The 12,485-nt window shown below is 35.7% G+C and overlaps 1 protein-coding gene across 2 annotated transcripts in view; it reads left to right on the top strand.

The window, feature by feature from the left end:
- GRID2 (glutamate ionotropic receptor delta type subunit 2) overlaps positions 1 to 12,485 on the top strand; it is a 1,644,765-nt gene that overhangs the window by 1,316,539 nt on the left and 315,741 nt on the right. The window lies entirely within an intron of this gene.

Raw genomic sequence — 12,485 nt, 5'->3', positions numbered from 1 at the left:
AAATGAATGTCGGCGGTAAGTTTCACCAAAAAGCTCCAGATCAGATTTTCCTCCCCAGGTTCTGACATTCTACTTACTACTAGAGCAGATACTGTTTAATTATTTACATATGTAAGAGATGGTAGGGTTAGGGTTTTTTCTTTGTCGAAAGACATTAGTTCATGTATTAAAAATACAGGAAAAGGCTGATTAAATGTACATTTAAGAAAGAAATCTTATTTTTTATCTTTCACTTTGATACATAATATTTATCAGCAATTTAACTTACTATTTCATTGTATTCTGAAGACTATCTGTGCTTTGTTATTCAATTCCCAGTCTATCTCACTCTTTAAAATCCTTTGATTAAGTCTGTGGCTCCTTAGTCTTACTGTTTCAGCATAGAGTAATATTTATTGAACTCCTTATTTAGGATACTGTTGTCACAGAGAATGAAATAATAAAATGCTTAGCGAATTGGTAGCTTTTTGCACACTTGGCGCATGTATTAAACAGGAAAAACATGTGTCACAATGAAAGCGCACGATATTTTTGCCTCAATACTTATAATTTTTAATAGCATCTTACCTTTTATTCATGCTTGCTATTGGACCTTCCATTAAATTTCATTCTTTTAACTTATCAAAAGATTTATCTAGACTCTTCATCTCTACTTCCTCCCTTCTAATCTATTCCATAACCCTCTGTAAGCATGCTTCTCCCTCCTTCCTTCTGTATCAAAGGTTCTTACTAAGGCTAACTGTAATTTTATATTTGTCCTGGACATTTTTGGAGTGCTGGTAGCACAGTGGTCAAGAGCTTGGCTGCTAACCAAAAGGTTGGCAGTTCAAATCCACCAGCCATTCCTTGGAAATCCCATGAGGCAGTTCTACTGTGTCCTATCGGATCGCTATGAGTTGGAATCAAGTCAATGGCAATGGGTTTTTTTGTGTGTGTGGAAATTTTTACTTCATTAATTAATAATTAATTCAGTAAATATTTAATCCACACTATTTATTTTAGTAGAACTCTGGTAGGCAGAGTATACAATGGTGAGCAATAGAGTCTTTGCCATCATGAAACTACGAGTCTAGTGAGACATAAACATATGAACAGCCAATTACAATGATATGTGAAAAGGGCCGTGATAGAGCTAAGCACAGATCTTTATGAGATTATAGAGATAGGGAAGCTCAATATACCTTGGTGTAGCAAAGAAGGCTTTTCAAATTGGTACTATATAAACAGAGACATAACTATGCAAAAGATTATTAAAAAGGGGGATGAAGAAAGGAGATGTAAAAGTGTAGGACAGAATTTCAGATGAAGAAGTGAAAAAAGACTTGAACATAGACTTTTGAGGAGGGAGGCTGATAAAGATGAGACTAAAGATATATTTGTTATCAGAAATTTGAAACTGATCCTCAGGGAAATGATCAGCTATTTAAAGGTATTAAACAGGGAAAAGTGTGTTCAGATTTGTACTATAGAAATATGCTGGTTGTAGCATAGCGAATAAATTGAAATAGAACATTGTAAAAAGTAAGAAAATTAGAAGGGTATCATAATAAATGCATAAAGAGTTCTTGTGGCTTGAACTAAGGTAAAGTGACATTGGGAATTAAGAGAAGGGTATTGATGAAATGAATGAATAGAACTTGACAAATTATATTATATATATATATATTGTATATATGGAAGACATTGGTATGTAGGAGATAATTGAAGCCAGAGGTGTGAATAAGATCATTCAGAATAGTTATTCTCAACTGAATACCCTCACTGAAGACCACAATCCCAGAAAGGAGCCCTGGTGGTACAGTGATTAAGCACCCAGCTACTAACCCAAAGGTCAATGGTATAAAACCACCAGCCATTCCATGGGAGAAAGATGTGGCAGTCTGCTTCCATAAAGATTACAGCCTTGGAAATCCTATGGGGCAGTTCTACTTTGTCCTAAAAGGTCACTATGAGTCAGAATCGACTCTACGGGGCAACAGGTTTGTTTGTTTGTTTTGGCTCAGAGAGGGCCCAGGACAGAGCCCTAAGGAAAAGAACGTGTAGAGGTGCTATCAGTGATGACTGAGAAGAAGTGGAAAGAAAGATGCAAGTAAAATCAGAGCATGTATGTGATACACACAAAATAAAGATAATTTATAAAGATGGAGGGTTTGATCAACTGTGTTAAACATTTCAAAGGATGAAGTAAAATTAAGGCTTGAAAAATGATCTTTGGATTTAGCAATTAACTTGTTATTAGTAGTATTATAGTGACTATGGCTGCATAACAAATAACTCCAAAACTTAGTGGCATAAAACATGTATTTGCTCCTTGATTCTGTGGGTTAGGAAGTTAGACAAAGCACAGTGAGGATGGTTCATCTTTACCCCATGATGTCTCTGGCCTCAGCTAGAAGACTCAAAGACTGGTGTCTAGAATCATCTGAAGGCTCATTCACTTCACTCACATGTTTGATGGTTGATGCTGGCTGTAGGCAGGGGGCCTCAGTTTGTCTCCATGTGGGTCTCTCTGCATAAGACAGTTTGGCCTTTCTTATAGCATGATGGTTTATTTCTCAATGGAGAACATCTCAAGAAGGGAGGGCAGAGTCAATAAAAGAATTTTGTGGTCCAGGTTTGAGATCACAAACTCGTGTGATGTTGTGAGTTCCTTTTGCAGGGAACACCCTGGATGTGCCCATCCCATAAGTTTGTTGTAAGAATTAAAACGGCTAAAAAGTTTAGAACAGTTATTATATCTAAGAGGGATTCTTAGATATAATAAGTGTTATAGAAGTGTCACAGAAATGTCTATTAAGTAAATAAAATATAAAACCAAATTAGACTCAGCTATAGATGGAGAGGCACATACAACAAAAGCATAACAAGGCTTATGATTTTAGACTACAGAGGAGATAATGGCTGATCCTGAGGTATATGGAGCAATGCAAAAATAGAAGACTCAATGACAAGAATGTAATAATGGAAAGTTGTGAAGTAGTAGTAGGAGACAATAGTAATAGTCTTGATGAGGTTAAAGAACAAAAACAGTGGAAACATCAGAGTGAGAGAGTTTGAAGAATGTATTCATTAAATGGGACAGCTAAACTTAAAATTTCTGAGATAGAACAATGTAAAACAAGTTACAGGTATATGAATGTGGATTCCTGAAATTGAGGGTTGGTGAAAGACTTTAAAGCTGATTGAGGAACGGAGAGGCTAGGGGTTAGATGAAATATCTGTAATGATTGCTAGCTTACCCTAGAGAGGAAGAAAAAGGCATGTGCCAACGTTGTCAATAAATGAAGGTGTTGATAATATGAGCCTTGACTGAAGATAGATGATATAGCTAGAAGAAATTAACCTCTGTTTTCATCTCACTTTGGCCCATTATATTCACCTTTTTTCATTCTGTACCTGGTTTCAACAACCACTAATATGCAGATGACTTCCAAATCTATGTCATCCAACCTTGAATTTCAGATTTGTATATCCAACTACTCGCCAGACCACAGTGTATATATCATAGGCACCACAAGTTCCAACATGTCGAAAATTGAATTCATTTTACACTTTAAACCTTCTTAATCTCTCACATTCTCTATCCCAGTTGATGCATCAATAACCACCCATCCACACATATTAGAAACGCTGACAACAGTTTTTATTTCTTTCTTTTCCTCATCCCCTGTCTCCAATCAAGTCCCGCCAGTTTTACCTCCTAGATGTTCCTAGAAGTGAAACTCTGTTCTTAAGATTACCAACACTAGGCCTACCTCATTTCTCACTTGAACTATAGAAGCCTCAGAACAGGTCTCCCTTTTTCCAATTTTGTCACCTGCAAATAGACCCTCCTCTTACATGCATATATACCCAACTTATTACTCTCATGAGAGATGTCTACACTATTTCCATTCTTTAAATATCTCCATGGGTTCCCAAGGCCCACAGCTTTAAGTCTGATTCTTCAGAGCGTGAACAATATTCTACCATGTGGCTATTGTCTAATGCTCTTGATTCTCATCTCTTTCCACTCTTTATTGTTGTTGTTGTTAGATGCCATTAAGTCGGTTCCAACTCATAGTGACCCTATGAACAACGAATGAAACACTGACCAGTCCTGTGCCATCCTCACAATCATTATGCTTAAGCCCGTTGTTGCAGCCACTGTGTTAATCCATCTCATTGAGGGTCTTCCTCTTTTTCCACTCCTTGCCTCATATGTAATTGTCAATCACTTCAAACTGGTTTTGATTCCTTGGACACAAGATTAGACTGTTTCTTACCTCTCTGCCTTTATTTCTGCTCTTTCCAGTTTCAGAAATGCCTTTATTTCTTAACTTACGCATTCTCCACACTGTCCTCTGCATAAATTCCTATAAACCCACTAATTCTTGCTTTGGTCTCGCTTCTTTCAGTAAATACTACTGGGATTGGCAATGATCTTGTATGCTTTTTAAGATACGTGTGCCATAGTACTTACCATGCTGTTGTTGTTGTTGTTGTTGTGTGTGTTGTTGGTTCTCACTCATAGCCACCCTGTAGGAGAGAGTGGAACTGCTCCATAGGGTTTCCTAGGCTGTAATTTTCACAGGAGCAGATTGCCAGGTCTTTTTTCCCACAGAACAGCTTGTAGGTTAGAACTACTGACCTTACGGTTAGCAGCTGAGTGCTTAACTACTGCACTACCAGGGCTCCTTTGTACTTACCATATTATAGTGTGATTTCTTGTTATTTTCTCATTTGTTTCTACCATTAGACTTCTGAGTTCTTTGAACACAAGACACTGTTCCCTTCACCTTTACAATCCCTTTGTCTATAGCTAGCTCAACGTCTTCCATATAGTAGATATTTGATAAATGTATATTGACCAACTGAATGAATTAACAAATGATAAATACTTAACTAAGTCAAACATTGAAGCACTGCAGTATGGTCTTTATTAGATTACAGTGGAAAATGAAAACATCACCAAAACTATTCCCAGTGTCATGAAGCTCAGTAAATCAAACAAGAGTTTATTTGGAATGTCCCTATTGAGTGTGTTTTGAAAGTAGCAAAGATGAGAAACTTATAAATAAGATCTCCTATTGGTTGAAACCTTGTCTTGGAGGATGTTGACGTGTTTATGGAATGGCTTTCTGATTTCTGCCTCCAGGTGGCCAAATCTCAATAAGCTTTGGAGCACACCCACGAGAAAAAGATAAATAAAATTACCCATATGGTTAGCATGCTATTCTAGTTCTGTAAACATGCAGCAGATATCAAAAGTTATAAATACGTTAAGCACCTTTCTATCCCAACTGTGCCCTTAAATGGTTGCACAGCTTGTAGGTTGATTGTACATTTATTCAAATTCATAATGATGGGTAATTCTGAATTGCATATGATTAAATGCTTCATTTTTGAAATGCTACTATTCTTCCACTCGCTAACAATGAAAAGGTGAATTCATTACAGGATATTGAGAATCTTTATGCTCTAATTAAAAATAAATTAAGAAAAGGCTCATAAACTCTGTGAAAAATGAGAATTAATCAATGACAGTGTCCATCCACAGACAATGGAGTTGGAATTAGTGATAATTTCCAATAAAAATGTAGTCTTTTAAGAAGACATACAGCTGTTATTTCAGAATTACAGCCTTTATTGAGCCACTACAGCGGATTGAATAGGGATAAAGAGGCACTTATGTATTATCAGATAGATTTCTGAAAGAGAGTTCAGGGACAGCTAAAAGCAGAAAAATGTTAAATATATGTGAGTTGTTTACTAATCGTGATTTCTTTAAAAAAAAAAACTGTAACTTCAAAGCATTCTGGAAAAAAACAACCTAGGGAATCCAACTGTGCAAAAGCAGTATGGTCCATTATAGCACTAAACTCAGTACATCTGTTTGGCTGGAACATTAGAGCTTGTGAATGAGGTTGTTAAAGGCATGAATGAGAGACCAGTTTTGTAAGAATTTTGTTGTTTAAAACTCTTTCGTTCTCCCTTGTCTCCATATCTATGTGCATATCTTACAATTGACATACTTTACAAAATGGAGTTTGATTTCGGAAGATCCTTTATCTTTAGCTTCCTGGCAGTGACTCTTTGGATACCATTTGAGCCATGGAGGATGCCTACGACTTGTTCATGTTGTATGTAATTTATTTGCTGTTTACATGCAAAGGGCAATCTCAGAGTTATCCTCAGACATTTTTCTCTGATCCTATGAAGTATAAATATTTGCAATCATGAAAAGTATTTGAAGAGGTCAAATACAAGTTCATTTAGCAGCAAGCATTTATTAGTATCTAATGTGTTTCTTTTTTTAATATGTTTCAGGGAAAGGACAGAAAGGAAAACAAAAAATAGCTACAATAACTGATTTAATAAATATTTCTTGATATAATATATGCCATGACTAACCTAAAGATTTTTTAATATGGTGATAAATAAGAAAGACACACTCCTTTCAGGAGTGTTCAGTATCGTGTAATTGAGCCATAACCAAATTTTGGCCAAAATAAACCACTTCTGATGAGAGGAGCAGACAGACTTACTGGAAAGAGTAAGGAAGAAAAATTCCTTTGGTAGCTTTTTTAAAGATCGAATAGCTCCACAGATGCTACTGATGAATATAAAGAGGGCCTTTAGGAGTGGTAGAAATACTGAAGATAATATGATAGCTGCTGCCCAAGTGTTAACATGAGAGGCAACCCACTGGCTTTGAGATCCCAGGACAATTTTTGGAAGAAAATAAAGAGTTCCTCCCACTGCCAGATGGATTGCGCTGTTAAAAAGAATCACAACTTTCTTATTTTCACAAAGAGAGTCAGACATTCTTCTGCACTGAATTAGGCAGCAGAGGAGATTATTGATGACAGAGCATCTCTTTAAGACTTTACAAAAATAATTCAAAAAAATCCATTTTAATAGTGTAGATAACAGATACATAAAGTTTACCAATGATCTATTCACAAAGTGCCAAAGGATTCAAGCCTTGGAATGCAATAGCTAAAACCATTCCTTTGTAATATTATCTGATATTTCATATTCAATTTGAATATAACAAAAATGACATTGGCTAGCTCTGTTGTTTACTGACCCTAATGAACACAGGGAAACTGAGCATAATTCGTAGTGACAGGTTAACTGGGGTATAGAGACAAGTTTCTTTCTATATTCTGTTCTTACAGGTATTAAAAAAGCTCTCTGTAATTTTTATTGAAGCTAGAACAACATCTCTGTTGTCATTAATTGTGATTGGCAGTCTTTAACTAAGGGAGTGCCAAGCATTCTGAGTGTTGCCACATCCATTTGGGGATTTCCCCATGCTGATTTAAAACATGACAAGGTGTTCATTTTCTCTCTTTTTATCATGAAAATTCTCTACCACTGAAGAAAAAAAAATTGAACTTCCGTGTTGGAGACTGTTCAAGCTCTACCACTATGGTGTGGTAATTGAGTAATTTGAGCGACTAGAAAACAATGGCATGGTACTAAAATATGAATACATTGGCTTACATTCCCAATGAACTGAAATGAGCTGCTAGGCAATTATATCATGCACAATATGCATGCAATATGCTCCTGAATTCATTTATTTTCATACCAATTCTTTCTTGATGGTTCCAGCCAGAAAGTCTTTTCTCATGCTGATCTTTTGAAAAGATCAAGGTTTTGAAAAGTTAAAAGTATTCAAAGAACATGACACACAAATCCAATTTCTGCCCAGAAAAGAATGGTGGTATAAAGAGCATTCTATTGACTCCTTGTAAACTATTTAACAAAATAAGTGAGTAGTTTCCTAAGAGACATTAAAAAAAAAAAAAAAAAGAGGGGCAAATTTTAGATAATCTGGGTAGGTTTTTATTCTTCCCCTATGTGCTATAAGAAAATATATTGTAAAAAATCTAAATCTAAATGATAGAAAAGCCAGGGTATAGTTCCTTTGAAATAGCATTATCTACAATCTGAGTAGTACTCAGTGGTTTTATAATACCTTATCACAATTCCCCTCAGCTTAAGTAATAAGAATAGAAACAGACATCATGGAAGATAAATTTGTTCTAAAGGTGATTTAGGATCAATCTAAATTAAATTGAATAATCCAAGAAGCTAGGCTATATGAAGGAGAACTGCTGCATCAGGATTGGAGGAAGACTCATTAACAACCTTCAGTATACAGATGACACAACCCTCCTGGCTGAAAGTGAAGAGGACACGAAGCCCTTACTGATAAAGATCAAAGACTATAGCCTTCAGTATGGATTACGCTTTAACGTAAAGAAAGCAAAAATTCTCACAACTGGACTAATAAAGAACATCATGATAAATGGAGAAAATATTGAAGTTGTCAAGGATTTCATTTTACTTAAATCCACAGTCAATGTCCATGGAAGCAGCAATAAATAAATCAAACAACATATTGCATTCGGCAAGTCTGCTGCAAAAGACCTCATTACAGTGTTAAAAACCAAAGATGTCACTTTGAGGACTAAGGTGCACCTGACCCAAGCCATGGTGTTTTAAATCACCTCGTATACATGCAAAATCTGGACAGTGAATAAGGAAAACCAAAGAAGAATTGATGCCTTTGAATTATGGTGTTGGCAAATATTGAATAGCACATATACTGCCAGAAGAGCAAACAAATCTGTCTTGGAAGAAGCCGGAATGCTCCTTAGAAAGGAGGATGGTGAGACTTTTCTCAAGTACTTGTTATCAGGAGGGACCAGTTTCTGGAGAAAGACATCATGATTGGTAAAGTAGAGGGTCAGCGAAAAAGAGGAAGACCCTCAGTAAGATGGGTTGACACAGTCGCTGCAACAATGGAGTCAAACATAACAGCTATCATCAGGATGGCGCAGGACCAGGCAATGTTCCATTCTGTAGTACCTGAGGTCGCTAGGAGTTGCAACCAACTCCAAGTTACCAAACAACAACAACAATTTAAAGTATTGGGCTCAAGGGACTACAGACAGAGGGTGGTAGAGAACGTCAAATTAGAATATAAATTTGGAAATTCAGTTTCTTTTTGACATGCTCAAGCCTGAATCCATTTTTCTCTTTCACTTAAAACCAAAAAAAACCTGTTGCCATCAAGTCGATTCCAACTCATAGCAACCCTATAGGACAGAGTAGAACTGGCCCATAGGGTTTCCAAGGTGTGGCTGGTGGATTCCAACTGCTAACATTTTGGTTAGCGTCCAAGCTCTTAACTACTGTGCCACTAGGGCTCCTGTATGAATATGAAATTAGAGGTTTAGTAAGTGATGATTATTTTTCTAAAAGTATGGGAAACTGAATGAAAACTTCAAAAACAAAATCAAACTTGTTATGAAAATTAAGATTCTTGGCATTTAACCTAACTCTAAGACACATCCTTGTAAACTAACTATAATGCATATAATGTCGAATTTATAATTCCCACTTCTAATCTACAAAAACTAACGCATAGAGTCCTTGTGATACTTTGGCTAAATACTGTTGAAGATGGCATGTCATTTACTGAATTTTTCACAATTATAAAGCACAGAAATTCCAATATGAAATATAAAGTGTGAATTCATATTGTATGTCTCATCATAGATAGATCTTCATGTCCCTTATTAAAGTAATACATTTTTTGGATGGCAGTTGTTCTTTTTGTGTGTCAAGATTTAACAGAAGGCCAAGGCATGACCCATATTCCCAAACTGTGGACAGGCAAAATGTTCTTTGATTTGTGGCAGTGGCCAGAATTTATACAATCCCTTTTATGTTTACAACTCTGTCTCTTAGACTCTAAATTAACCATCCATTTGGGACTGCTACGCAGTTTGTTCTGTCTGCTTCAGTTATTTGCTAGCATACTTCAGCATGTCCTAAAAGTATTTCTTCTGCCTTTACTATTTTAAATTCTTCATTCCTTGGAAAACATCTGCTTCGATATTGAACAAGAACTATTTATCTAGTCACAAGGGTATCTATGTGTCTAGATAACCAGGGCTTCAATGTACAAGAATCACCATTATCGTGCTGAGGAAAACGCATGACACAATGGGCATTTATAGACACGCTGCTACTTGACACATTTCAATTGAGTCAAAATATGTACCATCATGAACTATCTAAAGTAGTTGAGCACCTAATTGTTTTCACCACCCAAGGACACACATGTACATATAACCTATGATAATACTATACTGAAATCTTTTATTTCATTGAAAGAATATCTTTATACTAAAGAAAATTGCTGAACTATGGTTTTATTTTTAACATAAATGTTTAACATATTGTAAATACCTATCACATACAATATAATGCATAGAAAAGTTTAAGATAATATAGTTTAAGCGCCCGCTTTCATTATTTTATAATATAGCACAGGAATATAGCAGGCTAAATATAATGTTAATTTTATGATGAAAATTTTTTCCGTAACCAAGAAATTTGTGACTTTCATCCGAGAAAATAAAAGCATGTGATAGTATTCTCAGCTAAATTTGAGACAAAGAATAAGCCATGTCAATATTCAAAAGATTGATTCTGAATTAAAACCATGCTGGATATTATTTAATTAACATTTACAATATAAAAATAAATTCTATTATCACAATTATTGAAAAGAAATAAAAACCTTTAGAAGTCTTTCCAAAAATTGTCTTAATAGTTTTTGCTGAGAATAATTGCCACGTTCCTAAATCAGTAGCCATTGTTGCATGAAATATAGTTTTTTGATAAGTATGTGCTTTAAATAGTGGTGATTCTAATTTTGTTGGTTTTAAATTATAAAATAGTATGACTTATCTGAATAATTATCTGCAGAGTCGTGAAGAATTGTTGATAGCATCTTACTTTCACTTGGATCCTTTTTAACGTCATGATGATTTCTCCTTTCAAAATATAAAAATAATTTTGCTACATCAGCAGAGACTGTCTGCGTTCACCACAGTTCTTTGCTATTGTACTATTCAAAGGGTTAAGGCCTCTTAGTCTGCAGTCCTCTGCCTTACGTCACCTCTCAAGGAGTGCTGTAATCCTCTAGAAATGCATTGCCTGGAGTGTGGCACTGCTTCATAAAACACTCCATCTTATTTACCTTGCTCTTGACATATATCTAGTAGCAGGAACCATTATCCTGTGACAATGTTAAGTTCCACTGACATTTTCTCTTGATTAACTCCATCACTGACTACAAATTTTATACTGGAAATAAACTTTCCTTGTATAATGCTTTCTGAACAAAGGAAGTGTTAAATTTGTCACACATTCATTGTTGTAACACATCTTGAAATGTAAAATGTCTTTGTTACCTTTCCAGAAGACAACTTTATTCCTCTGAGAAAACAACCAGAATTTGTATTTGTAGAATTGTATTGCATCATCATTCTTTCTAGATTCATTAAACATCATAGTGAATATGCAAAAGTACAATAATAGATGTCAGAATTCCTCTGTGATACGTGTCCTTTCAGTCAATTGAATGGCTTTTGTGTATAAAAGGGAGATATGTTTTCAAATGTAAATGTGTTTTATGATAGCCAAGGGTTTGGGGTCCACATTAAAGATGATTAATTCATTCAGCATTTACTGAATGTCTACTATGTGCCAGACACCATTAAAGCTCTTGGGAAACAAAACAGACAGGTGTTCCTGCTTCATGGAGCTTACTAATGGAGGGAAAAGAGTTAACAGACAATGTTGTTGTTAGGTGCCATCAAGTTGGTTCTGACTCATAGCAACCCTATATACAACAGACTGAAACGCTGCCCAGTCCTGCACCACCCTCACAATGGTTGCTATGTTTGAACCCACTGTTGCAGCCATTAATCAATCTATTTTTTTGAGAGTCTTCCTCTATTCAGCTGGCCCTCTACTTTAACATGCACAATGCCCTTCTTGAGGAACCAGTCCCTCAGGATAACATGTCCAAAGTACATATGAGAAGCCTCGCCATCCTTTCTTCTAAAGAGCATTCCAGCTTCTTCCAAGACAATTTTTTTTTCATTCTTCTGGCAGTCCCTGGTGTATTCAATATTCTTCCCCAACACGATAATCCAAATGGATCAATTCTTCTTTGGTCTTTCTTATTCATTGTCCAGCTTTCACCTGCGTATTAAGTGATTGAAAATACTATGACTTGGGTCAGGCACACCTTAGTCCTCAAAGTGACAACTTTGCTTTTTAACACTTCAAAGAGGTCTTTTGCAATGAATTGCCCATTGCAATGCATCCTTTGATTTATTTACTGCTATTTCCATGGATGTTGATTATGTGTCAAGGTTGTATCCTTTTCACCATACTTACTCAATATATATGCTGAGCAAATAATCTGAGAAACTGGACTATATGAAGAACATGGCATCAGAATTGGAGGAAGACTTATTAACAACCTGCAGTACACAGATGACACAACCTTGTCTGCTAAAAGTAAAAGGGACTTGAAGCACTTACTGATGAAAATCAAAGACCTCAGCCTTGAGTATGGATTATACCTTAACATAAAGAAAGCAAAAATCCTCAAAACTGGGCAA

This window comes from Loxodonta africana, chromosome 5 (genome assembly GCF_030014295.1).
Source record: "Loxodonta africana isolate mLoxAfr1 chromosome 5, mLoxAfr1.hap2, whole genome shotgun sequence".
In the NCBI taxonomy this organism is placed as follows: Eukaryota; Metazoa; Chordata; class Mammalia; order Proboscidea; family Elephantidae; genus Loxodonta; species Loxodonta africana.
The sequence above is the reverse complement of the archived record's forward strand: the minus strand, read 5'-3'. Positions and strand labels throughout refer to the sequence as shown.